General features: G+C 44.0%; 1 pseudogene; it reads left to right on the top strand.

Annotated features, from left to right (window-relative positions):
• Positions 1-2,573: 2,573 nt before the first annotated feature.
• On the top strand, positions 2,574-5,603 carry LOC135883692 (protein NYNRIN-like; annotated as a pseudogene).
• The last annotated feature ends 20,365 nt before the right edge of the window (positions 5,604-25,968 follow it).

The following is a 25,968-nucleotide window of genomic DNA, read 5'->3' as shown; positions in this document are numbered from 1 at the left end:
AGAAAAGAATCCAAAGACTGAATGGAACATGGAGACTGCCGTACCATCTCAGACTTAGGGGTGATCCTTCCAAGAGTTGAGGTGCAGAGTAGGAAAAGCTGATGCTACCACAGCATGTGCTGTACCTATTCAGTCCATAGGGATAATGACCTCAGGCTCAAGGACTGTTAATTTAGCTACTTTCTTCAACATTAAAGACAACCTCCCTGCCACACATTGCAGCAAAAGATTGGGCAGGTAGATTGGACAGTGCCTCTTGTCATCTTAGGCTATGTCTACACTACAACCGGATCGATGCTTTGGCGATCGATGCACCGGGGGTCGATTTAGCGGGTCTAGTGAAGACCCGCCTGTTGGTATCACTAGGCATCACCCTAGGTAACTCGGGAGCGTGGAAGACCACGAGAGTCGATGAAGCCCCCCCGCTCTAGGCCAAAGTGAACCAAAGCCCCTCCATGTTAAACTTTACTAACCTCACAGGCCAGCAGCTGGAAAGCGGTAGTGATAAGGGGAACCTACATGCTTCTAGCTGAAGGACAAAATAACTTGCAGAAGGGAACATTGCGAACAAGCTACACAGCCAAGGTCGTTTAATGTAACTGCTACGGGGGGGAGGTAGAGAAGGAAGGGGGGGGGAGGAAGGAAAGGATAAAAAGGGAAAAACTGCTTGTATCAGCGCGCTTTATTTGAGACATGCTGGTCTCCTAGTGCCTATTCAGAGCTCTTGAATAAACTTTGTCTGCTTCTCCACCCTGGTGTGTTCATTGGCGCGAAGCACACCGGGCAACGAACCCTGCTGTTGCCCCCTCGGGCCCTCTGTGCCGGCAACAGTTTTGGTGGGCTCGAGGCTGAAATTTAGCCTTGCCCGGATCCCTCCTGGCGGCCGACGGGTTGCGGCGACGACCGACGCCCAGCGCGCACCGGTGACTTCACTGGGGGCCTCGGTGGAGACGCGGTTTGATCGACCCCGGAGGGCACAACGGTGCAACGCGCTCGGATAGTGGAGAAGCGGTTGCAGGCGACGGTGCGGAACCGGTCCCTTGGTTAAGGTAGGAACAGTCCAGAGGTGTGGACTTTTGCCTGTTAGGACCTGGGGACGCCCAGTGTCACCCTAGGCCATGGGGCAGGGACAGAGTATGACAGGCAGGGCACGGTGTACGCCCTTAGAATGCATTCTAGCAAATTGGAAAGTGTTTGACGCAACTCCAATAACTAAAAGTAGATTTAAAAGGTTCTGTACAGTAGACTGGCCTCAATATCAGCAAGAGGACCAGGAAAGGTGGCCACCAGAAGGATCACTTAATTATAACACGATCCTTCAATTACTCCTGTTTTGTCAGCGAACGGGTAAATGGAACGAACATATGTATGTGCAATTGTTTATGGCTTTACGAAATAGAACAGATATTTTGCAAAAGTGTAATTTGACTCCAACAGGTTCGGTAGTAGCTACTGTTAGTCCCCAGAACCTCCCCACAGCTGTAATGGCAGGTCCGGTGTCCCCTTCGGCTATAACACCCCCACCATATAAAGAAAGGGTGTCTCGGGTTCCAGAAATCGCCCCCTCGGTGGGATTTTATCCGTTGATCACCGAGACCATGGTGTCCAGACATGGCTCGGATAGGAATCAGGCCACTACTATGCAGGTTTACACCCATGTGCCTTTTAACCCAGTCGATCTAGCAGCCTTTAAGGCACAGGCAGGGGAATCCTCCACGAACCCAAGCAAGTTTATCTCAGTTTTTGAAGGGTGTCTGGCCAGCCACAAGCCTGATTGGGATGACTGTAATATCCTCATGAGGACCCTGTTGTCTGAGGTGGAGCGGAATCAGGTTATGTCCAAAGCAAGGGGGGAGGCACAGCAGAGACATGACCTGGATCCAAATCACATCCCGGTGCCCGCGGACATGGTCCCCCTAGCAGATCCCAGGTGGAACCCTAATGACCCTGCGGGCCAAACCCATCTAACCTCCTACAAAGAACTGCTTTTGCATGGTCTCCGCCATTCGGCTGTCCGACACAACAATTGGGCCAGGCCGTATGAGCTAATACAGGAGCCAAAGGAAAGTCCAGTTGCTTTTCTGCAGCGTATTAGGGACACTATCCGACAAAATACTAATGCAAATCCCGACAATCAAGCAACTGAGGCAATTATAAAGGGTATTTTTACCAGTCGTGCGGCCCCTGACATTAAAAGGAAACTACAGAAAAAGGAGGATTTAATGGGCATGTCCATGGCACAGATCCTGGAAACCGCAAATAGGGCGTATACCCTTAGAGAGGGAGAAAAAGAAAAGAGGCAAGTTAAAATGATGGTAGCGGCAGTGCAGGCCGGCACTAAGGAAAGGCCACGGGAAGGTGGCAGGGGCCGGGTAGTAAGGGGCCGTGGACGCGGGCGCCTTGGCCCGCAGGAAAGGCGTCTGGGTCGCAATCAGTGTGCTATATGCCGGCAGGAGGGACACTGGAAAAATGACTGCCCCAAGAGGGAAAGCGCCCCTACGATGGCGGCGGAGGATCACGAATAGGGTTGTCAGGGGAGACGGACCATCCTGCCCCCGGAACCCCGAGTAAAAATGCGGGTGGGAAATTCGGAAATAGACTTTTTGGTAGACTGTGGGGCGGCACGAACCGCCGTAAACCAACCCCTTCAGCTGCCTGTGACAGAGTCCTTCACCGTGGTGGGTGCCACAGGGAAAGGAACCAAGTGTCCAGTGTATGCCCCAGCGGAATGTGCTTTGGGAAACAGAACTCTGTCTCACAAACTGGTCTACCTCCCCGATTGTCCAACGCCTCTACTGGGACGGGACCTGCTTTGTCGCTTAGGCGCCACCCTGCATTTCACCCAAGATGAAGTAACCCTTACCTTATCCCCCGAGAATGCCTGGATAATGACCCTTGCAATAGAGCCCTCAGCCATGCAAGCCCCAGAGTGCAGCCAGTGGGAGGACCAGGTATATCCTCTGGTATGGGCGTCTGGGGTCCCAGGAAAGGCAGCCCATTAAACTCCTGTTAATGTTCAGCTCTTGCCAGGAAAAGGCCCGGTGCAAATCCGGCAGTATCCGATCAAAAGGGAAGCCAGAGAGGGACTGCAAGAGACTACAGACCGGTTCCTAAAGTACGGGGTACTTTGAGAATGCCAGTCAGCTTGGAACACTCCCATCTTGCCTGTACGAAAGCCTAATGGCACATATCGGCTGGTCCAGGACCTGAGGGCGGTTAATGAGCGGGTTAAGACTCTGCACCCCCTTGTTCCAAACCCGTATACGCTGTTGGCCTCTATAGGGGGGCAGTATACCCATTTTTCGGTCCTGGATTTAAAAGACGCTTTCTTCACGATTCCAGTCGACACTCAATCTCAGGAGATTTTCTCCTTTGAGTGGGAGGACAAAAGAAGGGTTAAAAAGCAGCTTTTCTGGACAGTGTTGGCCCAGGGATTTAAAAATTCCCCCACCCTTTTTGGCCAGGCCCTGGCCAGAAATTTGGAGGAGTGGGACAATGAGGACAAGGTCCTCCTCCTACAATATGTAGATGACTTGTTAATTGCCGCTGTGGGTCTAACCCCTTGCCTTAAAGCCACTGTGAGCCTCCTGAACTTTGTTGGACTCTGAGGATATCGAGTAGCACGGAGTAAGGCTCAAATTGCCCTCCCAGAAGTACAATACTTAGGGTTTCACATAAGGCAGGGGGAGTGTCAGCTTTCAAACGAAAGGAAGGAAGCGATCTGCCAAGATCCTATCCCAAACAATCGTAAACGGCTTAGGGCATTTCTGGGTATGGCGGGCTTTTGCAGAATATGGATCCCAGAGTTCGGACTGTGGGCTAAACCCTTGTACGAATGCGTTAAGGGAGCGGATCACGACCCCTTTCATTGGTCCTCAGAAGCCGACAAGGCATTTAAGGTTTTAAAAAGGAAACTGATGGAAGCCCCAGCCCTGGGTCTGCCAGACCTCTCTAAGCCATTTCAACTGTACGTACATGAACGAAAAGGGGTGGCCCTGGGAGTGCTTACTCAGTTATTAGGCACCTGGAAACGTCCCGTGGCCTACTTTTCTAAACAACTGGATCAAGTTGCCCAGGGGTGGCCGGCATGTTTACGGGCGGTTGCAGCAACTGCCCTAGTGCTTGGGGAAGCTGAAAAACTGACACTGGGGGGAATTGTGCAAGTGTATACTCCCCATATGGTCCAAGCCCTGCTGGACACTAAGGGTGGTCTCTGGCTTACCCAGGCTCGGGTAGCCCGGTATCAGGCCAAACTTTTAGAAAATCCTGAAGTTACCCTACAGACCTGCCCCTCCCTCAACCCAGCCACCATGTTGCCAGAAACAGAGGAACAGGAACACGACTGTTTGGATATCATAGACGCCCAATACTCCAGCCGCCCGGACTTAAAAGATCAACCGCTCCCAAATGCAGATTGTGAGTGGTATACCGATGGCAGTAGTACTGTTATAGACGGGCAAAGGAGGGCGGGTTATGCTGTCGTCACCCTCCACGATACCGTGGAAGCCGAGGGTTTGCCTGCCGGGACATCAGCCCAGCTGGCTGAATTGGTAGCCTTAACCCGTGCACTTGAACTGTCAAAAGGGAAGAGAGTTAACATTTTTACTGATTCCAGATATTCTTTTGGAGTGCTACACGCTCATGCAGGTCTGTGGAAGCAGAGAGGAATGCTGACAGCCCAAGGCTCTCCGGTCAAGCATGGACCCCAGATTCTCCGGCTCCTGGAAGCTGTACAACTCCCCTCAGCAGTGGCGGTGGTACACTGTAAGGCTCATCAAAAGGAAGATCAAGATGTGGCTAGGGGTAATGCCAGGGCAGACAGGGAGGCCAAGCGAGCTGCTACCCTGGAACCACTGGAAGCTGAAGATGCCCATATGCATGCTCTCATCCCATCAGTAGGTGAGCTTGCAGCCCCTCAGTACTCCCATGATGAAAGAAAACTGGCCGACAAGCTCGGTCTCCAGGAAAAGGAGGGATGGCTCCACTCCACGGAAGGAAAAATCCTCCTACCGAAGGGCCTGATCCAGCCGGTGCTGCAGCAGTTGCATCAAACCACCCACGCTGGCAGGGAGGCTCTTACCCAGCTTATGAGTAAATATTTTCTAACCTCTGGACTTAGACTCATAGCATCCCAGGTACAGGCTGAATGTCTGCTCTGCCAAAAGAATAACCCTCGACCGGGAGTGTCAGTGCCACCAGCCACTCTGGAACCTACCCCAGGCCCGGGATTGGTTTGGCAAATAGATTTTACTGAGTTCCCCCGGACCAAAGGGTTCAGATACCTCCTTGTCTTGGTGGATCGATTCAGCAGATGGCCCGAAGCCTTCCCATGCCGTAACAACACTGCCAAAACGGTGGCCCTCAAATTTGTCAAGGAAATCATTCCCCGCTTCGGGCTCCCCCAGTGGATGGAATCTGACAATGGAACACACTTCACGTCACAAGTCGTTCAAAAGATATCAATCTCTCCAATTGTTGGATATGTTCCCAAATCCCTCACCATTCGGCAGGGCTACCCTGGAGAGCCATTCCCCAAAATTGGTCCGACACCTGTCAGCTCTGGCTGGCGTGGAACTCTTCTAAGCTTGGGGACGAAGCGGTAAAACAAAACTGCACCACAGAAGCCCCCTTTAGCCTGCTAGGAAATGACACCTGGAGGCCATTTAGTAATGCTACCACCATTCCACAAGCCATTAAATTAGCCTCATCCCCTGTGGGCCTGTTATGTTACCAAGAATCTAAGCAAAACAACACCGGCACCCTTCCCTGGTGGTTTGCCGGCAGCAGTACCTGCCAATACTACCTGTCCCCTGATGCTAACACCAGTATGTCCCTGTATAACGCCACAGGTCACCGAGTGGGCGACGTGTCCCAAACCTTTTTACAATACTCGGCAAGCCTAAGTAAAAGCGGCAACAATTCCATGTTAGGGAATGGCCGAATGTATTATATATGTGGCCACAGTGCCTATAAGACACTGCCCAACCGCTGGTATCGTAGCTGTTACCTAGGGTTTCTGGCCCCTCCTCTGCGAGTTCTCCCCCAGGCCCCAAGTGGCCGTCCCCGATGGCGCCGGTCTCTATATGCCACCCCTGAACCTATTAGTGAAGGAGATCGACTTGGTATGATTCTCTTCCCGTCCTATGGCATGGGACGACTGGCCCAGCTCTATAAAAGGCTCTCTGTATTCCTTACCCAGTTTGCCAATGACACCCTGGCCATAGAAAAACGCATAAGCTCCGAGATGTACCAGCTTCGATTGCTGGCTCTGCAAAATCGCCAGGCCCTGGATTATGTCCTGGCCTCCCAGGGTGGAGCATGTGCCCTTATCGGTAATGAATGCTGCACATCCGTCCCAAATAACGCAGAGGACATTAACAAGCACATCCTGTCCTCTGAACAGGCCTTCAATCAGTGGAAGGCCCAGGAACAGGAACCCACTCTATTTGATACCCTCTGGAGCTGGCTCCCTAGCCTAGGGGGCTTGGGAGGTGGTCTTGTCCGCCTCCTGCTTACTGGTCTCATACTTTGTTTCCTCACCCTAGCTCTCTTCTCATGCCTGAAATGTTTAATGGTTAAAGTATGTACCACCTCTAGAAGTCAAGACACCTCCTTTTTCCCTTTAATCAATGATCCTAAGACCATGGCCTTAAATCACATTTTGTCCTCAAATTATGAGAAAACTCAAGCCGGTGCCTTTTGAGTGTTCTCAAAGGAGGGAGTTGTTGGTGTCACTAGGCATCACCCCTAGGTAACTCTGTGCCGGCAACACGCCAAATCGACCGCAGATCGCTCTCCGGTTGACCCTGGAACTCCACTCCAAATGAGAAGAGTAAGGTAAGTCGACGGGAGAGTGTCTCCCATCAACCCAAGCTACATCAACTCGAGCTACATTATTCACGTAGCTGGAGTAGCATAACTTAGGTCGACTTACGGCGGTAGTATAGACATATCCTTAGTCACTGTACTGTAGGAAAAAATATAACAGATCTCAAAAAGCTCAAACCCAATGCTGGTCTTGAATATATAGTTACTTTGATTTTAAAATGATAGTGATTGTATAATAATAAAATAGAAATTGACAATTAAAACATTAACTGAGGTGACAGAATTATATGACAATACTTGCTGAATGGTGCTTAATCAACACTAAATGCTTTACTGAGCAACTGGTATTATTTAATAGTAGCCATCTTATTAAAACAAGCTTTGGGGACCTGCTTTAAAGTGGTTCTTTAATATTAAATATGTCCACTAATTATATTATTTTGAATTGAACTGTAATATTTTAGTTTTGATTAATTCAAAGACTATTTCATGGAAAAAATGGTTACTAACCTTTCATAACTATTGCTCTTTGAGATGTGTTGCTCATGTCCATTTCATTTCTGGTTTTTAATTAAATGTAAATTTGTATTTTTTAAAAATGTTACTCCTACACAAAATATACTAGCTTCTTTGCAAAATTCTTCATAATATAAAATTATTTTGCCTGTTAAATGTTGTACAAATAGCTTTATTGTATCATTAGTACTAAAAAATGTTCAGTCAGCACTGCTGAAAAAATATAAACTAAATATGTCAGGGATACATCACTTTCTAGTCTTACTATTTTTTAAATGCCTTATTTCACAGTAGATAAGTAAAAAATCTTTACCACCTGACTCAGTGAGAGGCTCATTTACTCATGCAAATTTGAAACCAAGTGTCATAATACAATGAAATTATAAAAACATATCAAAAAGAAGTTAGCAAGTCACTAAATTTAGCTCCTAATGGAGTTCAATCTGCCTTACACTGCTTTATGTTAATGTGAATAGCTACAGCACTCTGTAAACATCAGAGTGCAGTTTAGAAATCATTATATGTGCATTGTATTTTGGAGAGAAGTCTTTCAGGTTTACAGGATCCTACATCTTGAATTAAGTGAGAGTTGAATTTTGATCCTAGCAGAGATTAGAAATATGCTTAGTAAAAATAAATTAAAATGCACTGTAATTATCTCACTACAAGTGCTCAGTTGTGCATATGCCATCATCCAGACATGATTTTAGTTAACCTCTTTGCAATTGCTGATACAAGTGCAGAACCTGGAATTATTACAGGCGAGATATTTTGCACTAGTATGGCTCTTCTAACTCAGTACAAAATATCAGGGACTGAGCTTCTGAAGTGCTGAGCACCTCCTGCCTGGTGCTGAATGCCCTCAACTCCCTCCGAAGTCAATGAGAGTTCAGGACACTCTGCACCTTACAAGCTCCAACTATAAATGTGACCACTAATGTCAGATGAAAAATTTGTACTCCCTGAATGAATTACAGCAACCCCAGTTTTAAGGCATGATCTAGATTCCTAGCTATAATATTCTTCTCCACTTGCTAAAGCTTTTTCTACACTACCACTTTTGTCAGGAAGACTTGTCAGTCAGGAGTGTGGAAAAAAAACACCACACCTCTGACCAACGTAAGTTTCACCTGCAAAAGTGCTTGTGTGGACAGCACTATGTCAGCAGGAGAGGCTCTCCTGCCAACACAGCTAATGCCGCTCGTTGGGAGTGGTTTAATTATGCTGGAAGAAGAGCTCTCTCCTGCAGTCAGAGAGGCTACACAGGAGACCTTACAGCGGTGTCCCGTAGTGTAGACATAGCCTAAGAATCCTACAGCAGCACTGGCACTGCCTCTGAAAAAAAAGCAGCCCAACTATCTTCTAGGATAGGACAAGAGCAAAGGAGATAAAGGATCAGAGAAGACTGAAATTAAAATGGCCATGTGATATGGGCCACATGTAATTGCTCATTTAATATCTCTCACTGATATAGCATCAATATTATGCTATGCACTTCAGGAATGCTAAAGGCAAAAGATCTCTTTCCTGCGGAGTTTTCCTGTAATTTAAGTAGACAGTTTATAGGAGTTTATGATTTAAGTATCCCCCTGTCGGAGACCCAGGTTTGGTTCCTGGCCTCTAAGACCCCAGACTGATAAGAGCCCTGGAAGTTCTGCAGAGACAGCATGTCTTGACCACATATGACTTTTAAAGAGGAGAGAGACCCACTGTCTATATGTGTAGTCCTTCTTGGCTTGAAGGATGATGGCTGCAGCATTAAGTCTTGGCCACATAGGTGTCATGGGAAGGGGAAAAATGAGGATCCTCAGTGCTCCTCCCAACCTCCCGGAGAAAGATGAAAATCAGGCAGTGGGGTGGTTAGAGGCGCGGGATCCATGAAAATATACTGAATTCCAGTCAGGACTGGGCCAACAATTCACTGCATAGTCCTTAGGTAAGTCTGTTAATCTTCCTGAACTTCTATCAATCCATAGGTAAAAGCAGAGGCATCAATAAAAAAATATAACCTAGCTGTGATTTCTTCTCTGTGCTGGAAATATACATATCTTTATGTATATATAAATATACAGACTATCTGTATGACCCGAATGACTGTGGTAGATCTGTACTTTAACCATAATATCATCCATTTCTCCTAATGGATATGACAACAAGGTGTGGGGAAGGAGAGATGTTCTATATAAATATATAATTTTTTTTTTGATATTTCACATACTATTTGGAGTGTGACATTGCACTACATTTCACTCTACAGTCTGAATTTTATTTTTATCCTGAGTTAGATTTGAATCAGGGTTTGCAAAAGACAAAACAACACACTGTAATCATCCAGTGTGCCAATTAAGCTAAAACATACCCTGAAAATTAAAAGTAAATGCCAAAGCTATGAAAAGAAACAGACAGTTTTCTCAGGAAAAAAATTAAAGAGAACATGTTCTTGGCAGTCCAAAAATGTATCCAAAGCAGTTATATAACTTACTATCATCCCTCACATCTGCATACTATGTATCTTCATCAAATTCTGTATGTTTGTGCACATTTATAATCAAGAATTATTGAAGTTGATTCCATAAATTTCATTTAGTTGTTCACTGCTGCTATTTGTTTCCAAGGCAACAAATGCACTTTGCCCAAGCTGCACAGTAAATCATGATTGTTCTGAATTTGGGGGTCCTTGCCCCTTGTGCTGTGGAATGGATGCACTTCTACTGGCAAATAACGTGCCAGCACTTAGGCTGCAATAATTAGCCACAGATTTGGTTGAATTTTTTTTAAATGAAGCTCTGCTATGAAAGAAAAATGCAAAAGCAAATACGGACTGTGGGCTGCCATGTATGGACAGCTCCTCTTTGCTGACAGGAAAGAGACTCATGCAAAGCTTCCATCATACCTAATTTGCACCTAGGGTTGCTAGTGGTTGCGAAATCCGTTTTCAAATTCAGGAGTCAAGGCTAGTTCTGTCATTTTTGTCCTTTCCATCACAGAGGATGCAAAAGGATAAAATAAAACAGAAAACCAACGAAAAACATTTGAAATGGCAAACATATACAACATAGCATCTACCTCATTATCGTTATTTGCTGTAATGCCCATCCCTCGTTCCTGACTTCACCTTTCTTTGTCTGTTATCTTCATTTCTTATGGTTGGCTAATTAAACACCTAGTGCATGGTCCCAGTATTTTCAGCTCTCATTAAAGTTAAACAGGCACTCAGCACTTTGCAAGATTTTCATCTTCAGACAGCAAGATTTTGGGAAGCAGGGTCTTTTATTTCTGAAAAACACCATGCAAACTGAAGCTGCTTATAATAGAATGGCAGTGTCTTCTGTTGACACACCCTGTTAGCAGGTGTTGGAACCCTACACGGACATGCTAATTTAGGCCTTATTTACATAGACGTTTGCACCAAGTTCTTACTAATTTGCTATAGCAGGTGCAGCTCCTTAACTCCACCCTGGCTCTATCGGTGGGAGTGGCTCTCTGAGCAGAGGGATTAACGCTTCTGAGGCAGAGAGGCCCTTTTGGGAAATTTAGGAACAGCTTATTTTAGGGCAGAAACAGAGCTTTATTTGGTGTTATTGTTATTTCAACTGCTCATATAAAAGAACTCCAAGAATGTGGGTGAGTTTGGGCACTAATCCTGATTATTGCTGTTCCATGATATATAGTAGCATAAAGACTGTGCCCATTAACAGTGTGATGTAAATATTAAAAATAATAAATAACTAGAATGCCATACACACACATCCCCTTTATACTGCAAAACCATGATACAAATCATGGATGATACATCCTGTTCTGGATATCATAGGTAAAACATACTTTAAATAAATGGTTGCAGAGAAAAGAAAAGCTCAGAATTTCAGAAAGACAAGTGGGACAACATAAATCCAGAAACCAAACGCTGGGACTAAATGGAGTTAATATTCCTGCAAACTTCTCAGGAGAAAAGCTTGCATGAAAAGTCATTAGCTCAGCATATTTAGCTCAGCATATTTGAAAACTAAAACAGCCTTGTACCAATGCCTACATATTATGGATATTGAACTTTTTAGAGAGGCAAAATAGTTATTCTTGTCAACTTTGTAATAAGCAACATCTCAGTAACTGCAGAAATACTGTGTAAAAGATAGTGGGGACTCACCCTTACCTAGCAAGGGTATTGATGCTGTTTGGCATAGTCTGCAACTACTAAAACTGAAATGTATCAATGCACTGTAGAGAACATAGGACCCCGATTTACTCTAGTGTAAATGGAGATCAGAATCTGTGGAGCTACTGAAGATTTACTCTGGTGGAAATGAGATCAGGATTTATCACACTGTGTTTCATCACTTGCAAAAACTCTTTGCTGCCTAGTACAGTCCCTCTACCATGGATATTATCCCAAAGTGATTAACAGAGACAATATTCCTGATGACAATAGCCACTTATTATTTTCAAATGCTGACAAGTCTTAAGCTTTCTGCTTTGATTATAAGTGTGATTCTACATTTAAATGATAGACACAAAGAATTTGCCATACCAGACTGGCTCAATGATCCATCAAGTCAAGCATGCAGCCTCTAGCAGTGTGGCTATGCCTTCTGAAGAAAGTAATATAATCCCTATACTGCTCCTGGCCAACTGCACAGTGTGGGGAACTGTGAGGACACTTCTTTTCTGATCTCTGCAGCAATCAGCTACTGCCCTGAAGCATGTGAATTGATTGCTCTTATTAACAATGTTATTATTGGTCATGAAATTATCCAGCCCCTTCTTAAATCCACTGAGATCATCTGACTCTATTACACACTTTTAACATTGGATTCTAGCCTGTCACATGTCATGTTATTGATTATACAGCAGCGATAAGGCTAGAAAATGATCAATAGAAATGGAAACAATATCATTTCAATTTAAGTAGCAGGAAAAAATAGCCCTTTCATTGTCATATTATCTCAAGAATAGAACTCACTTCTACGAAAGGGCGCAGAATCAAAATAACTAGAAATCTTCAAGTTGCGCTAGAAAACACTTGAGCCAGAAATTATTATTATTATTAGCATGTTTATTATGGTAGTGCCTATGGGCCAACCAGAAGTGGGGCCCCACTGTGCTAGGTGCTGTACAAACAGTATATTAGATGGCCCCTGTCCCAAAAATTCAACTACTGCAAAAAAAAAACAACAACAACAAAAAACCAGAGATGTATTGGAGGATTGACTATGCACCTGAAACAGTTCTACTGATAGCATCACTATTAATAAATATAATGTAAATGGGAGTTACCTTGTGTTAACAGCCAGTAAGTATAACCAAACTCCTCTAATAGCAACAAATGAAATCCATTCTATAAAGTCATATTTTTGAACATGAAACAAAAATATCATTGCACTCTTCAGACACCAAAGTGACAAACTGTATTAAAGATTCCAATTAAAGGATCTCTTCAGCTTTTCAGTTGTACAGTCTAACCCCTTTATTCATGACTGCATTTCCTGATATTATATGAGCATGAAAAATAATATGTACCAAGAGCACCTTCTTCATTTCATACTACAATAAATGAAACGCAGCTCAGAGGACCCACTCCATGTGCAAGACAAAACATTCTCTTTCAAGAGCAGCATTAGAAATGCATGCTCCAGCACTTGGACAAAGGTTGTACAATATTTTTATATTCAATTATTTTAGCTGCTCAGGAAATATTCTCTGGCCATTACTACAAAAGCAGGAGTTCTCTTTGAGCAGCTTATTAATAGCCATAGGTAACACTTGTCCGCTGGGGGGGAGGAGCATCCATTTTTACCAGCCTTTCCAAGTGCTACATTCTTTTCCACAGTCTTTCGCTTGCACTTTCAAAATTGGCTTCCCCCCTCCATTCTTAGTCCAGGCATCTGGGGGAAGGGAGTTTTTGCAATCAGGTCTTACACACTCTGCGAAGAATGGCAGAAAAGTAAATTTCCCTTGCCAGCTGTTTAAAAGAGATTATCAAGGTTGAAGGGCCCAAAATTAAACCTATCGGGGCAAATTCTTTTTGGGTTACACACATGGTCCCTCATTATCTGCAATGAATTGGAATGCAAGCAACAGAGAGCGGGTTGTGTTTTAATATGCCCTCCTGGATGTAAAAACTACATGTACGCGTGCGCACACACACACACACACACACACACACACACACAAAATAAATATTATCTGCTGAGTGAAAAAAAAAAATCTACAATGCAGCCATGCATGTGCACGTGACACAAGCACCTGTAAATCACACTCCCCCCATTGCCCTCCTGCTGGGTCCATTCTTAGGAAGCAATAGGGATTTGAAATGCTCTCCAAAGGCTCTATTTGTCAATGAAGGCTGTGTGAGCTACCTGGGCTGTAGAGGTACTTTGTTCACAGGAGGTACTTTGTCTGTTCACAGGAGTTACTTTGCCTTCAGAAACAATAACATAATGGCAATTTCAGCTTTCTGAGGTCACCTAACTTGCCCTCTGCCCAAGTATTGGTGTCACCAAATCTGCCTCGCTCCAACCACACTAGTTTTGAAATTTCCCCCCCACCACAAAATGGCTATCAGAGGGGAAGGGAGGAGAGATCCATTTCAGTTGGAAGATTTCCCCTTTCAACTCAAACGCTTTTCCTAGCAATCAGTCCGAGCAGGAGGATTTTTCCCTAGTTGCCTCCAAAACTCAGACAACTCAACGCTGAGGCAAGGGGAGAGAAGAGAGAGAGGCAGACAGCCAAGCTCAGGACCTGTTCTCCTGGAGTGACTTCCCTGGAAAGCTGGAATTGGTGATGAAGAACCAGACTTAGCAATGAGTGCCGGCCCAGTTTGCTTTCATGAGCCCCCCAACCTGTGAGCAACTCCCTGCTGCAGGAAGGTGGCTTCTCTCATTATTTGTTATACTCGGTTTTTTGCTTAGGCCAAACTCTCCACTGAGCAAGTCGGCCCATCGAACAGCCAACATATACAACATCTCAGGGCCTAGGCACCTCAGAAGAACACGTACAACTAAGGCTGCTTGAAAAAAATTTCACTGTGCTGCAATCACTGTAGCATATTGAACTGGAATCTCCATTGGCTCCATGGTGTGGCATATATTCAAATCATGCCAAAGTAAAACCATAGGCAGCAATGCCAGTGCAGGAGCTGGAACTTTAAGAGGGCTGCAGCCCTCATTTTGGAAAGTTTTTTTTTTTTTTTTTTTTTTTTTTTAAAACAACACTCCAGTAATCAAGTGAACTGTAAAAGCATTTCTTTTTGTTCTCTTTGTACAGGCCCTAACACAATGGGGTCCTGGTCCATGCTTAGGGATCCAAGGTGCTGCGGTGATACAAATAATTATTTTAAGGGTAGGGCAATTTTCAGACTTGTTAATTACAGTTGGGTCCCTTTAAGGTAAGATATTCAAAGCTGTAAGTAAATATGGTTGTCTAGTACTGACCTTACTAGAATTCATTTGCACCATCCATCAAAGACACAAAACAAGTTATTCCAAAGAGACAGTTTATTATGCAGGAACATATGCAAGGCAAAACATTTTTCTTATTTACAATTTGCAATGACCTTTATCCAACCTCCACAGAGATTCTACAAATGTGTAAAGGACAATGGCACAACAAGGAACTGATGTACATATGGGCACTTGTGAATGGATTTCCTTGATATACAATTATTTTAACAAGCCCAAAAGTAGTAGTTGCAATGTCCTGGGATGTCAGCATAATCTGCTGTGGTTTTTAGTCTTTGAGAATAAAAGGCTTTTGTACGTTTTTAAGCACGAGAAATCTTATAATGATGGCTACTTGCTGCATGCAATTTGTTTGTATACAGAACAGAAAATAGAGGAAGAATTAATTTCCTCAATGGAGTCAGGAGGAAAGAACAGGGCCTACATGTCAGAAATTCCTCACTTCTAATCCTGGCTCTGCCACCAACTCACTATTCAGACTTATTACAAAGTAGCAGCCGTGTTAGTCTGTATCCGCAATAAGAACAGGAGTACTTGTGGCACCTTAGAGACTAACAAATTTATTAGAGCATAAGCTTTCGTGGGCTACAGCCCACTTCTTCAGATGCATAGAGTGGACTAAGTTCTTTATTCAGACTTAGTTCACTTTTCCTGGTGTCAGTTTCTGCATAGGTAAAATGGGGGTAACAGTTCTCACCTCCCCTGCAGGGTGTTTACAACAGCTAATAATAATTAATATTTGTAATGCACTTTGAAGAAGTGATAAGGAGCATTACCTAGCTAATCCAGGCATTTTGAATTCACTCCTCCCCTTGGCTTGTAGGCGCCAGTTAATGTTAGAGACTGAAGGAAAGGTGCTGTACTAACTTGGAAGCCATTCAGGCTGTTTGTGGAAGGGAGGTATGCAGGATACAAGGCACAACAGGGAACACGGGGGAGGAGTGTGGCTCCTATGGCCAGTAGGGGAAGTGAGACTGAGTATCTCACCAACACAAAGTGTAAAAAGCAAGGAGATGGGTAATTAAGTAATTCAGCACCCCATCTACACACTACTCATGTTTTCCACTGCAGCACTGTATGTATAAACATGGTTTCAGTCTCATCAATACATTTCCATCACCCCCATCTCTCATTATGTCCACACTCGTGCTAACTAACATGGAGCTGTAGTTCCAACCACAAGTAAAATAAACAAAGGAGCACATACATGCACCGATTTGAACAGTGTAATTTCTACATAAAAATTCATACCAACTCTAGAGCAATCATAAGCATGGATCAGCTGTTCACACATGCTTCCCTAAGCATTACAGAAAACTGTCAGAGCTGCCGTGTGCAACCTGACATCACCCCTCACTTACCGTTCATGCATACACCAGTACAAAACCACATACAGAACTGCATGGAAACGCAATTTATGAAAGCCACATTAACCCGATATTAATCATCAAAACACAGGAAACTAGGTTAGAGTTCAATGGTACCTGTAGGTGTCCAGGATGAGGGTGGAGCCACCTGGATACCTGGTGGTGAAAAGTAGGTAGTTGAGGCTGAGAAGGAGAACTGATGAGTGCAGGGTAGATGTTTATTTCTTCTTTTTATGGTCTGGGTTCATGCAACATGAAATCTAGCAACCTAAACTCAGTGTAAGCAAAGATTTTTTGGGGGAGGAGATTGTTAATAAATGTGATTTTTAATGAACAGCTGCCCCTTCCACTGAAGGAATCGTACACCCACTCTGGCATGTATGGGAGCAATGGCCATGCTGAAGTATCCAGGGCTCTGAAAAGAAACCATGCAGACAACAAACAGAACTGATATATAAGTCATACAAATGCACGGAGCTGGGACTAAAACCCCTTGGTCCTTTAGCATCTTAAAACATAACCTCACTTGGGCAAAAGGAGGACATCCCTGCTTTGTAGTAATTTCTCTCTCTTTTGTGGGCCTGCCTACTAGAGAGCAACAACACTCACTCACTCACTCACATAAACAAAGCTAGGACATTACATTAGTATAACTGGAACCTCAGCATCATCCAATTTACCATATAGCCAAGCTGACTAGTTAGGACCTTTCACTGTTCACAAGCTCTGCAACAATTCCCTCAATATTTCAGGCATTTGTGATTCTGACTCTAGGTTTGGCCCTTCTGCTGAGATTGTGTGTGTGCATGCCTGCCTGCTTGCCTATATGCAACTGGGTCTATCTATATTTGTGGAAGAATGAAGGAACTCATGCAGGGTTTGGGCAAGATGAAAGGGAAAACCTTAATTAAAATAAGTTTTAAAAACCATCACAATTTTTTTATGTTATTCAGATGAGCACCCATCCCAAGATTACACTCAATCTAAAATGTGCTGCCTCTCTTTAGACATGGTTAGTTTTGCACATAAAGCCTTGAAGATGTCAAATTCCATGCCAACCTAATAAAATTAAAATAAGTAAATTCAGTACGACTAAAATGATGCAGACCTTTGGAAAAGAATCTCTTCATAACCTTAGTTTGTGCAAACTTCCCTCCATCTAATCCAACATCATCATTCCCCGAGGCAAGTTGTAGCTAACCGAGGGCCTCTTATTCGGGAGTAGGGCTATGGATAGCTCACTTCCTGGAGCATTTTCAGGTTCAAGCACTTACATTGCAAGCTCCTGGGAGCAGAGACTGTGTACATTGTGGCTATTGTGTGTCACCTCACAGGCAGAATCCAGACCAAGAGCTATGTATCCAGCCCAGAGAAACTTCCCCCAATGCAAGAGTGATCCTCTGGTGAGAAACAAAAGAAACATTTCTATGGCAGGTTGATTAAAAAAGCCAATAAATAGGAGCTCTTTGAAGCTGTTCATATGTTTGGAATGTTAGAATAAGTTCCAGCAGAGATAGATTAATGAGATATCAATGGTGCATGATAAATGCAATTTATCACATGGCTCTGCAATTTATTACATTGCTATTGCCATTATATATAAGACAGTCACATACACACACAAACAAACACACATATACCTCCTCCTAAGCATTTCTTTGGCCAGAATCCTAAGGCTTATAAGCCAGTCCTACAACAACAGTGAGAGCAACGGAAATGAGTCTCTTTATTAGCACTTCATTATGCTAATAATGTTATGTTAATAAAATGTTCTATTACAACATCCCCACTACCTTTCTCCTTTCATTACATGCAGATTTTATGATGTTACACACAGGAAAAATACCCCTCTCTGACCTTTCTTCAATAGCTTGTTCTTTATTTCTATTCAACCAGGATCCCTGCTGAGTTCTAAACAGCAAGGAGTGGATATCTGACCGTTCTCCTGCAATCCAACTCTTCCTACAGAACTCCAGTTCTGTACTGATGCTATTTCTCATACCCAAACTTTGGTTTCTGAACAATCACATTCATGCGCCATGACTTGATGTAGCAATAGCATGACAAGGAAAAGATGCAGCATCATTGAAAAAAGCATGCTGTTTGACTTATTCTTACTCTCAATCACCACCACTAGCATTTAGACCTAGTGTATTATCTATACTGCCTACTATGTACCATTAGTTTCATATTGAGTTTTCTTTAGGAAAAAAAAGAACTGAATCAATTTTTTGGGATGATAAACTTGCAGCTAAAGAGAAAAACTACAATTACACTTTTCAACCATGAAAAGTAAATCACATGGTGCTGAAATCCCAGCAGAAAACACAGATTAATTAAAATCTGCACTTTCTAAATCTGTTATTCAACTAAACACAGCTGTTAAAAAATGATGTCTTTGCTATAATTTTTATGTACATTCATACCACTGAAATACAGTGAGAAAAAATTAGGGGGATTTGGTTAGCTATTGAAATAGTATAAGAAAAGGAAGTGTATCTCTCTCTCTCTCTCTCTCTTATATATATATATATATATATATATATATAGATATAGATATAGATATATAGATATAGATATAGATATAGATATGTACTATTATGACATGGAACATTTTTAATGCCAAGCATAACAGGGTGGCAAATAAACTACCTTTGAGCAATAAAAAGTGTTACACAAAGGAACAGATTTTGAAATCTAAGCATTAGGATGTAAGGCAAAGTCCATGATGTGGAAGACATAATCCAGGAAGTGCAACTTTGCTGGTTCGGGTACATACACAGGATGAATGAAGAGGGCCTGCAAAGAGAGCATCATGGCAGGAGAGGGTGGTAGGAATGAGACCTCGAGGAAAGTTAAAGAGGCGATGAATGGATTGCATCAAAAAAGACAGTAAGTAGGTGGACCTTAGTGCTGCCTTAGACAGACAAAAATGGTGGATGCGTATGCAACGACCCAACCCCAGAGGGTGGGAGGAAGAGGGTGAGAAGTCATAGTAGTAGTAACAGGGTGGCAGGCTCTTTTTGTGTGCACTCGGTTAGCAGGTTTTGGAACCAGCATGGAGATGTTGATTGACTCCTGCTGAATCATTATGGCAGGTTCAGCTTGTTAAATCCACTAGGGACATAGGATGGCTCTCTGGGAAAGAGATCACTAGTGGCTAGGGCAGAGAGACCTCCACAGGGAAATCCTAGGAAGAGCCAAGAAAGTTGAGGTGGAGGTTTTCAATGGAAACTCAGATAACAAGACTGACGTGAACTCCCAAGAAGGGGTTAAGTTTACACTAAATATAGTGGGACAGCTCCTCATCTGGTGTCAAATGACAGATTCATTGAAGTCAATGAAACCATGCTGGTTTACACCAGCTGAGGATCTAGCCCTCTGTCCACAGATTCTGTTTAAAGCAGGTTGGGAACTCCACCTACTTCCATCATGGGACCAATGTTACAGTCTAGAGCAAGGAATGCTGGGTCAAGGAGCATGTTTGCACAATGCATAAATAGTAATATTTATCCAGTCGTAACTCCCGTTCCTGCTGTTCCCAAGTAATGGCCACCTGTAAATTGGAGATAAGGCTTGCCTACTTCACAGGGGTGGTGAGGGAATTCATTCATTAACACATAACATGCTTTGAAATCCTAAGGCTAAATGTACTACAATGGCTCCCCAGGGGCTTGATCCAAAGCCCATTAAAGTCAATGGAAAGACTTCCATTGACTTCAGTGAGCTTTGGGTCAGGCTCTATCTGTGTAGAGAGTCACTTTATTAACCAGTGTCTAATGCAATCCCTTGGGGAAGCACATTGAGCCTGAACGATGGTATATGAAACAGACCTCAGTGCTTGCTGTGAAAACGCCCCAAAGCCCCTCTCTAACTACTCTCATCCTCTGACTCAATGGAAGGTTTTGCACACAGTATGCAAAACTGGCAGAGTACAGCTCCCAGTGACACATTGTCATGTGTGAAAAAAACATGACAAGCCTGAAACAAAAGCTCTCTTTTCTTTTCTTTTTTTTTTAATCCCCAAGTCTACATCAACGATCAAAGTAGAGAGCTGCTTGCTCTGTCACTGAGGGAGATGAAATTGCCATGATTTGAACACAACCTAAAATGCACTCTGCAATTCAACTCAGTCATTATAAACATACTTCACAGCTCTGACACAGCTGTTCCTCCCCTATGGAACAGAAAATAATATTCAAACCTCACTTCTTTTTAGAGAGGGAGAAAGCATGGAAGAGCCCATCCCTCCCCCGAATCTTTCAGAAATAAGTTCAGCTTAATATATAATTAGTATTATATAATATAGCAATATATTAATATTAGCAATAATTCTTTGCCTTTATATTAGCATACAAAGCTCCTAATAATCTAGGCTCACTTCTCCTCAAAACCGCTCCATACCATGAGCATTGGATAGGAGCTCAAGTGTTAAGGCCCAACCTCGGTGCTATGATAATTGAGGGAGATTGCACTGACATGACAAGTTGTACATTTGTACCCACTCTCACTAGGGATGAATTTGCTCCATAGTGAAGGACTTGGACCCATGGCCTTATACTGTGGGAAAGCTGCCAAGTGAACCCCACTGTCAGATTGTAAATTCTAAATCACAGATTGCTCGTGTCTTTATGCAAAACCTTACATGCAGATTTATGGTAGTCTTCTAATGCCCACTAATATAACATGTGGCCATAAATTAGAACATATGAAACTGGAGACAAGTTTGTAAATGTGTTTAGTATTTATGAGCTTTTAATCAGTAATAAGAACATCTGTTTTGAAATCAAAAACCCCATTTTAAGAAAAGCAAAATTTGGAAGAAAAACATGATGATACATTTTATGAAGTTTTTCCCATAAAAGCTCTCAAAAGGTTCACTTGACAAAATCCCTTTAAAAACTCAGTCCTAAGGAATCATAGGAACTTCCATTCTATCGTATGGCAATGTATAGTCAGCTATGTGTAAAAGGTGTATAAGGTGGGGTGAGCTATTGTTTCAGAAACTGGATGGAACATGACAGAGCACTGCTTGACAAATTTTGTTGTTGCTGGCTTTTGAACTGAACACCTTGATCACTACATAAGATTGCTGTTATCTAACCATCTACCTACCCACATTTAGCATACAACCCTTTTACAACTTCCTGAAAAAAGAGGACCTAAGGGAAGAAACACAATTAAAACCAAATGTGCACCATTAAAGAATAGAAGTTATATTATTGTCGGGATAAGCAAAGTACCTCCTATAATCTCCTATTACAGGGTGAAGGTTTTAATAAAAAGAAATATGAAGTGCTCACATTTTTATCTTTTCTCAGAGCCAGAGATGGTTTAATTAGTTTGATCTCTCATAAACCGGGGGGAAAAAACACCATTAGAGCAGTACCCCACTGGTGAATGATACAACCGTGACATCTACTAAAAAAGATTTTATTGAAGAAAGACACCTAGGCTTTTCCACCTCCTCCCCAAATACAATTTCTTCATAATTCCATCCTGAGCAATTCCCTTCAGCTGCCTCGTTTAAATCAGCAGCATTCCTAGTTTTCCCCTCCCTTCCAACTGCTCAAAATAAATAAATAAACAAATAATAACAATAATAAAAGAGGTGAAAGAACAGTTACTCATTTTACAGTAACTGTGGTTCGTGGAGATGTGTTGTGCACACAGATTCCACCTCGGTGTACATGCACCCCACATGCATGAGATCGGGTTCTTTTGAATAGCAGTGTCCATTGGGGCCAGGTGTGCAGCCCAAGTACCCTCTCGCTCCTCTTAGCCATAAAAGGGAGGGCAGCCGCAACCTGCACTCAGTTCCTTCACCAGTCAGAATTCCACAGGAGCAGGACTCGGACCAGCAGAGGAGGAGGGCAGGTTGTGGAATCTGAGTGGACAACATACCCAGTTACAATAGGGTAAATAACTACTTTCTTCTTTGAGTGACGGTCCACACAGATTCCACTCTTGGTGACTAACACATGCAGATGCCTCAGTGCTCGGAGGTGGGTGAGCAGAGGCCTACTTCAACAGAGAATGCAGGTGAGACCTACCAAAATTAGCATCTGACCTAGAAGCTTGCACTAGGGAATAATGAATGGAAAAGGTGTGGAATGAACTTTGCATTGCTGCTAGGCATATCTCCAATGTGGCATGAATGCTAACTTATCCAGGTGGGTCTTTCTAAGGCAAAACATAACAAGTCTGATTCCTGATCCAGGCTGAGACCCATTTACATAGTCCCTGGTATGATAAGGATTACCCCTTTCAGCACAGGTCACAAAGAGTCTAGGTGCACACCTGAATGGCTTGGTTCTATGCAAATAAAATGACAATGGTCTCATGGCATCCAAGGAGTGTAGTCTCATTTCACGTGGGGTGCAATGTGGTTTAGGGAAGAAATATGGGAGATGAGTAGACTGATGGACTTGGAAGCTGAAAACCAATGCATTGGCCAGATAGAAAATCTCTTCTGTTTGGCTTTGTATGACTGTCTGGTTGAAGGTTTCCCGCCTTGGAGCATGATGTCATGAACCAAAGCAGAATAGCTTTTTTCAGTAAGCATCAGCCACCTTCCAGATTGTTAGGTGCAGTGATGTCGGATCCAAGTGAAGGATCCAGCCATTGTTCTGTGAGATCAGATCCAGTAGGACCAGTAAGGTGATGGGTTGCCATACTGACAGATTCACAAGGCCAAAGTAACAAAACTGCATGGCCCATACTGGGGCTATCATGATAACCTGACACATGTTGCCTCAGTTTCCTCAAGACCTTAAGCATCATGGGTATCAGTGGAAAAGTGTACAGCAGTCCAGAATCCCACTGGATGAGAAAGACATTTGAGAAGAAGCCCAAACTCACGCCTCCCCTAGAGCCCAACCTCGGGCACTGGCTGTGGTGACATATTACAAACAGGTCCACCTGTGGGAATCCCCATCTGCAAAAGACATTTAGAAGGACTGATGTCTTGAGGAATCACTAACAGTTCTTGGATACGTTTCTGCGGAGGTGGTCTGCCAGTGTGTTCTGGAGGCTGGGGAGGTGTAGAACTACTGATGTAACATGACAATGAATGCACCTATCACGGATATGTGCGGCTTCCTGGCAAAAGTGAGAGGATCTGGCTCCCCCTCACCTGTTGATGCAGTGCATTGTGAGTTGACCCATAGAAGGTTGCAGAATCATGTGTGACTTCTCCTGTATAACCACCAGTGGTATAGCCCAGTCGTTCTTAAACTAGGGCCACCGCTTGTTCAGGGAAAGTCCCTGGCGGGCCGGGCTGGTTTGTTTACCGGCCGCATCCGCAGGTTCGGCCGATCATGGCTCCAGGCCAATGGGGGCTGCGGGAAGGGCGGCCAGCACGTCCCTCGGCACGTGCCGCTTCCTGCAGCCCCCATTGGCCTGGATGCCCCTATCGTATGGCAATGTATAGTCAGCTATGTGTAAAAGGTGTATAAGGTGGGGAGAGCTATTGTTTCAGAAACTGGATGGAACATGACAGAGCACTTGGCGAGGAGGATCTAGCTCTGGAGACTGAATGAAGCCATCTTTCTATCAGAGGGGTTCACGCCCCAGGGAATCCATAGGGCCGTGGTCGGTATGGATAGTGAGAGGGCGCATCAGTGGGATGCTCTCTACATGTCCCTGATGATCTTCTGGTGCCCCTCAGGGATTATTCCCAGGCCTCTGTGCCAGACTCCCACTGTGCCACCCATGGAGGACCAGGGTGACCTCTAGTCTGGTACCACTCCCACTAAAAGGTCTCTTAGATGGTACCAGCATAGTGTGTGAGCTGCTGAAACAGAAGACTCCAGTGGTACTGAGGAAAGGGGTCTCTGTATGGGATCACTCAGTGCAGTGATTCCCAATGCCAGTGTGGATGCTGCCAAGATGCTCAGTACTGGCATACTTGATGCTAGTGTCTTCCTATCCGTACTGAGGGCAGCACGGTCCTTGGAATAGGAAGAGACCATCAGCACCAACTTTGATTTCAGTGCTTGGGCATCAGTACAGGACTTCACGTTAAGGCTTCTGGAGGAACGACCCTTATGAGAGTCTCTCTGTCCCTTTGTTTTGAGAAGGGAATCAGTGCCAGCCCGAGTCCAAAGAATGGGGCTCCTTACAGTTCCTTTCTGAATGCATCACCAGTGCAGCTGATGAGGAAGGCTTAAGTAAAATGGCCTGGGAGCCTGGAGTGGCATCTCGGTTCAAGAGGACACTGGCTGCATGGGATTTGCAGGATACCTGGAGTTTCTCTCTGAGGATCTACCAATGAATCTTCCACGAGAGCTTTAGCTTCAGCCCTCTCACCTTCTGGGTCCTCTTAGAGAAGGCTTTGCAGATCAAGCAGTACACTGGAGCGTGGCCCCCTCCAAGGCACTACAGCCTTCCAATATTCCCATCATTCACAGGCGTAGCAGTGTTGCAGGATAGGCACATCTTAAAGCCCTGTGATTTAGGGTCAGATGTTTTAGGCTATTGTATGGTGGTGGGAGAGAGGTGCTTGTACCAGGAGGGATCAATTACAGGGGAGAGATCCCTTATAAAACAGAAACCCTATCACTACTCTGTTCTAAAATGAAGTCTCTAAAGCCAACTGTCAAAGAAAACCTACCAGCACTAAACTGACACTAACAAACTTTTCCTATGTGTAGAAAAAGTGCTAGCTACTGTGATGTCCCAGGTCTTGAACCCAGGCATCTCCTGACCGCTGCCACATCCTGGGCTCCACCTGATGGCTACTAAATCCAGATAGGCTGGGAAGTTACTAGGGCTATAGCTCCACCCAAGGCACCAGCCACGGGACTTCTGACTGGAGGATCGCCCGGCTCCACTAGTTGGTCCAATTACGCTATTTAAGCCACGAAGAGGAACAGGAAGTTTGGCCAAGTAACAAGATGGTTTCCTGTTATGGCTACACTGAACCCTGCTTGTGCCTGCCTCTTGCACCCAATGCTGTTCCTGCCTTTGCTCCTGTTCCCACTGTGGATTACCTGAAAAGATTGGAACCCACTACATTTCAGTTCCTTAATAACACATAAGATTACTAATATGAGTGAAGTGGAGTATACAAAAATAATCAGTGTCAAAACGGTGTAATTACTAACAAAGACCAAAAGGTGCTGAGAAATCAGATATTGGGGTGGAAGAAATAATGGGAAATAGTTAATATTTCTTCTATGGGATCTCACTGGAATGGTAGCTCTTCAGATAACCAGAGGTTATTAGTATATTCACAGTTAAATCTATCAAGTTAAACTGGCTCAGTTTGTAAGGGGGAAGGGAGATGCCAGGTTGTTTTAAACAGAGAGTTGCTAAACTTCTCTATGTACTTAATCAAATTGAACATGCCAAGCACCCGACTGAGCGAACTGGGCTTTTGTGACATGAAGAAACAGCCTATAGAATCTCAAAAATGTTGTCACATTGTTTGGGAGGGAGGGAGGTTTTTATGTAAGGGGAATGGAGGAATAGTCCAAGCATCAGAAACACGTATTAAACTAGAAATGCCTGTGAGTCATGACCTACACGTAGGATAATTGAAAGGAATTGCACGTAGGTTCTCTTCTTCCCATAGGTGCCACTACAATCAGTGGAATCATTATCCAGAGCAGTCGAACTCCAATATGATTTGTATAAGTACATTATTTGCAACAAGAGCTGTACTTGGTTTCAAGGCAAGATCCCTTTGCTCTATGCCTGCCCCAATCCTAGCCACTCTGCCAGTGACCATCTCCTTTCACTTTGCTCCCCTGCTATTTTCTTCAAAGTGTGTCCTTCTGATTCTCCTGCTGGGCCAG

This window comes from Emys orbicularis, chromosome 9, assembly GCF_028017835.1.
Source record: "Emys orbicularis isolate rEmyOrb1 chromosome 9, rEmyOrb1.hap1, whole genome shotgun sequence".
Classification (NCBI taxonomy): Eukaryota; Metazoa; Chordata; order Testudines; family Emydidae; genus Emys; species Emys orbicularis.
This window is presented reverse-complemented; position numbering and strand designations above follow the sequence as displayed.